Source organism: Salvelinus sp. IW2-2015, linkage group LG13 (assembly GCF_002910315.2).
Source record: "Salvelinus sp. IW2-2015 linkage group LG13, ASM291031v2, whole genome shotgun sequence".
NCBI lineage: Eukaryota > Metazoa > Chordata > Actinopteri > Salmoniformes > Salmonidae > Salvelinus > Salvelinus sp. IW2-2015.
The window spans coordinates 7,610,514-7,615,513 of record NC_036853.1 but is presented as its reverse complement, the minus strand read 5'-3'; the positions used below and the strand labels follow the sequence as shown (position 1 = coordinate 7,615,513).

The window sequence follows — 5,000 nt, the reverse complement described above, 5'->3', positions numbered from 1 at the left end:
CCCTCTTCCACTCAGTTGTTTTATATTTGAATGACAATGCTCTATAAATCTAACAGAACTAATGATACGACTGTTTTTCCGTTTTCTGTAGGTGAGAGCCTGGGAAGAAGAAGAAGTAGGAGGAGGCACGATGACTTGACGAAGAAGGGCTCTGGCGTTCGTTCCCTACGCCATGTTACATCCTGGCCAGAAACGTCGACTCTCTTGGGATTTCATCGTCTCCATTGAGAAAGGTAGCCAGCCTATAGGCCTATCACCCCTGGACCACAAAAATCACCACCTCTCTGTCTGTTCTCGTGTTCAGCGCAAGGTAACAGCTAACCCGAGAGTGTTAACAGAGGCTATGACAGAGGCCACTAGAACGATGACATCAGAAAATCACTTCCCTTTGAAATATAATTTTGTCGGGGCATTATCACGTGAACAGAAGTTGACCGGCAATGAATGTTAAACGATGGTAAATCATCGCAGTCTTTTGTTATAAATATAGGCTATGGACACGTAATGTCATTAAACATGAATAACTTTTTAGATTTAAGAGACGTAAATACAACAAACACAATTGGTTTTTTGTCGAGTTTTGACACCTTCCATGTGTATATTTAAGCCCATGGTGACATTAGTGCATGTGTGTGAAGGGTGTCTAGGCTRTGCCTTCTTGTACTGATCTGTGATAGCGTGTGAGAACGCCTGGTGTAGGCATACATATAGTGTAGTTAACAAACGGGCCTGTCTGTCATTTTTTTAAATTATTTTTATTTCACTTTTATTTAACCAGGTAGGCCAGTTGAGAACAAGTTCTCATTTACAACTGCGACCTGGCCAAGATAAAGCAAAGCAGTGCGACAAAAACAAACAACACAGATTCTGAAATATGCTTTGGTGGTTAATGTGTTACTAATGTGTTATAAATCATGGAAACACAATCTATATCTCTGAGCTAGTACCACACAACGTTCATAGACCTATTATGTCATATTTTCTGCAATTAGTGAATAACCCGGAAATAAGCAGTGAAAGGAGGGCTAATGAGGGATCCATGAGCAGAGCCGTCATCAAGACGTCACATGCCAAATTATTCCCGCTGCGATTGTTTACTAAGACTAGTAAAGTTTAGGTCTGGAGTGCTGTGAATTAGTGGTTTAAAACCTGTGTCTCTCTGGACATGGCTTTTCAAGGTGTCTCTCATAATGTACAGGGTAATAGTGAGATTTTTATGACTACACTGTAAAACATTTCCTGTCATTTTTACAGTCRATTACTGGCAGCACAAAAAGACAGTAAATTACTGTAGATTTACAGGACCTTTAATGTAACACAAATTTACAGCATATTACTGGAACACCTGATTACAGTAACATGCTGTATTTCTAGAATTTACAGTGTATTTACTGGAAGCACAGTGGTTAGTAAACTGTTGCAGATGTACAGTGCTGGTAACTAGTGCCAACAACGGCAGTATTTCTGTTACATATATTTGATATAGGTCTTAAGCACCGTGGTTAGTAAACTGTTGCAGATGTACAGTGCTGGTAACTAGTGCCAACAACGGCAGTATTTCTGTTACATATATTTGATATAGGTCTTAAGCACCGTGGTTAGTAAACTGTTGCAGGATACTTTCACTACCTAGTTTGTAATTTATATTTCACTGGCCTGAACTACAATTCATATAGCCTATTTTGTAACAGTTTAATTAGAATACATGTATTTTATAATACAAATATACACTTACAAGTAGCCAGCTTAACTACAGCACTCTCGATAACGGTAACATAATCTCTTTACTTGCTACGGTTGTGGTATATGCCTGTTTACCTTAGTTTAATACACTGACTGTAAGGCGCTCTGGATAAAAGGGTCGGCTAAATGACCAAAATGTAAATGTGAACATGAACACACAAAGAAAACTGCTGGATATTGTTATTATGACCTCTGCCCCCCCCCCAAAAAGCCAAATTTGATCAAAATAACAAATAGTTTGAGGGCGGAGTTCATTAGAGTAATACCCAGCATTGTGCTTTGCAAAAGCATATTTTTCACATTTACATTTTTGGTCATTTAGCAGATGCTCTTGTACAGAGCAACTTACAGTCAGTGCATTCAGGTTGATAAAAAAAAACACATTTCACAGTCATAGCAAGTAAAACGTTTCTGTAACCGTTACTGGGAATGTTGTTGTAGTTAAACATACAATGGTCTTCAAAATGTCTTATATTTGTAACAAAATACCCTTTGGATGTTTGTTTTCCTGTCTCTAGCTAGTGTAAATTACATTACTGTAAAATTTACAGCAACTTGTGACCAGCTTCCTGTATGGTACTGTAAAATGCTGGGCAATGACTTAGTACAATATTGTAAAATGAGCTTACTACACTCATTTAAAGTAAATGCTACTGAAGTCATGTTTGTATTTCACTGTAATTACATAGGATTAGTGCAAGCAGGTTGGCTGCTAGGTATTTGTATATTACGGCATATATCATAATATTTGGCATTTGTATCACCTACACGTCTAGAGGCCTAAACAAAAGCTTCCAAACAGATCAAAAGGACATGGCTAAACACTCAAAGACCTGCTGCCACTTTGATCTGTTCCGTATATACATTTAATTGTTAGGGAATCACTACCACATCTCACCTAATGCAACAAGTATAGCCTCTTACAAGGCACGCCTCGAAATGTGTTAATGAGCCACGACAATACCATGCACCCACAAAAAGGTTTTTTGGCGCTCCAAAATTACAGGAGTTTACTGTATTCTGTGGGGGTGGTACTGAATTACAGTAAATGACAGGCAGCACAGTAGCCAGTAAATTACTGTAGATTTACAGGAAAAGTTTTTTCAGATTCCAAAAATACAGTATGGAACTGTATTCTGTGGGGTGGTAATGAATTGCAGTAAATTACTGCCAGAGCAGTAGCCAGTAAGTTACTTTACATTAACAGGACAAATATATATAAACAAAAAAAGTATGGTAATCTATTCTGTGTGGTACAGCATTCTCACTAACGGGTGCAACAAATATAGCCTCTTACAAGGCCGCCCACAGCATTTTCCCACAATGCACCATAAATCACAGTATGCTGCTGTAAATATACAGCAATTTTACAGAAGTGTGGTGGAACACCATTGATATATAATATAATATATTGCTCTTTTTTTACAGCAATTTGTTACAGTGTACAGTATTTCTCATTCTGGGTGCATTTTCTATTGCCTCTGTGAGATATGTGTAGTTTAAGGAAACAGTATGTATGGTTTTAGGAAACTATGTATGGTTTTAGGAAACAGTATGTATGGTTTTAGGAAACAGGAAACAGTATGTAATGGCTTTAGGAAACAGGATACAGTATGTATGGTTTTAGGAAACATATGTATGGTTTTAGGGAAACAGTATGTATGGTTTTAGGAAACAGGAAACAGTATGTATGGTTTTTAGGAAAACAGTATGTATGGTTTTAGGAAAACAGATATGTATGGTTTTAGGAAACAGTATGTATGGTTGTTAGGAAACAGTATGTATGGTTTTAGGAAACAGTATGTATGGTTTTAGGAAACAGTATGTATGGTTTTATTGAAGGAAAGTATGTATGGTTTTAGGAAACAGTATGTATGGTTTTAGGAAACAGGAAACAATAGTATGGTTTTAGGGGAAACAGTATGTATGGTTTTAGGAAACAGTATGTATGGTTTTAGGAACAGGAAACAGTATGTATGGTTTTTAGGAAACAGGAACAGGATGTATGGTTTTAGGAAACAGTATGTAATGGCTTTAGGAAACAGGAAACAGTATGTATGGTTTTAGGAAACAGTATGTATGGTTTTAGGAAACAGGAAACCGTATGTATGGTTTTAGGAAACAGGAAACAGTATGTATGGTTTTAGGAAACAGGAAACAGTATGTATGGTTTTAGGAAACAGGAAACAGTATGTACTGTGCCTTCAGAAAGTGTTCATACCCCTTGACTTATTCCACATTTTGTTGTGTTACAGCCTGTAAGGCTGCTCTGGATAAGAGCGTCTGGTGAATGTCTAGCATGTAAACATGTAGCACGTAAATTCTAAATGGATTAAATATATTTTTTTCTCACCCATCTACACACAATACCCCATAATGACAAAGTGAAAACATGTTTTTAGAAATTGTAGCAAATTTATTGAAAAGGAAAATCCAGAAATATCTCATTTACATAAGTATTCACACCCCTGAGTCTGTACATGTTAGAAGCACCTTTGGCAGTGATTACAGCTGTGAGTAGTTCTGTAAATCTCTAAGACCTTTGTACACCTGGATTGTACAATATTTGCACATTATTCTTTTTAAAACTCTTCAAGCTTGTCAAGTTGGTTGTTGATAATTGCTAGACAGCCATTTTCAAGTCTTGCCATAGATTTTCAAGACGATTTAAGTCAAAATTGTAACTAAGTCACTCAGGAACATTCAATGCCGTCTTAGTATGCAACTCCAGTGTTTATTTGGTCTTGCGTTTTAGATTATTGTCCTGCAGAAAGGTGAATTTGTCTCCCAGTGTTTGTTGGAAAGCAGACTGAACCCTGCATTTCCTTTAGGATTTTGTTTGTACTTAGCTCTATTCAGTTAGATGCAGCCAACACTATGCTTGAAAATATGAAGGGTGGTACTCAGGGATGTGTTGTGTTGGATTTGCCTCAAACATAACGCTTTGTATTCAGGACATAAAGTTAATTTCTTTGCCACATTTTTTGCAGTATTACTTTAGTGCCTTGTTGCAAACAGGATGCGTGTTTTGGAGTATTTGTATTCTGTACAGGCTTCCTTCTTTTCACTCTGTCATTTAGGTTAAGGTATTGTGGAGTAACTACAATGTTGTTGATCCATCCTCAGTTTTCTCCTATCACAGCCATTAAACGTATTGTTTTAGTCACCATTGACCTCATGGTGAAATCCATGAGTGGTTTCCTTCCTCTCTGGCAACTGAGTTAGAAAGGATGCATGTACCTTTGTAGTGACTGGGT

At 37.2% G+C, this 5,000-nt stretch overlaps 1 long non-coding RNA gene across 1 annotated transcript in view; it reads left to right on the top strand.

Annotated features, from left to right (window-relative positions):
* The window catches only part of LOC111972053 (uncharacterized), a 55,947-nt gene that overhangs the window by 10,774 nt on the left and 40,173 nt on the right, over positions 1-5,000 (top strand). Inside the window, exon 3 of the long non-coding RNA XR_002878359.2 lies at positions 92-233. This is a non-coding gene — a long non-coding RNA (uncharacterized lncRNA). The remainder of the gene's footprint in view (positions 1-91; positions 234-5,000) is intronic.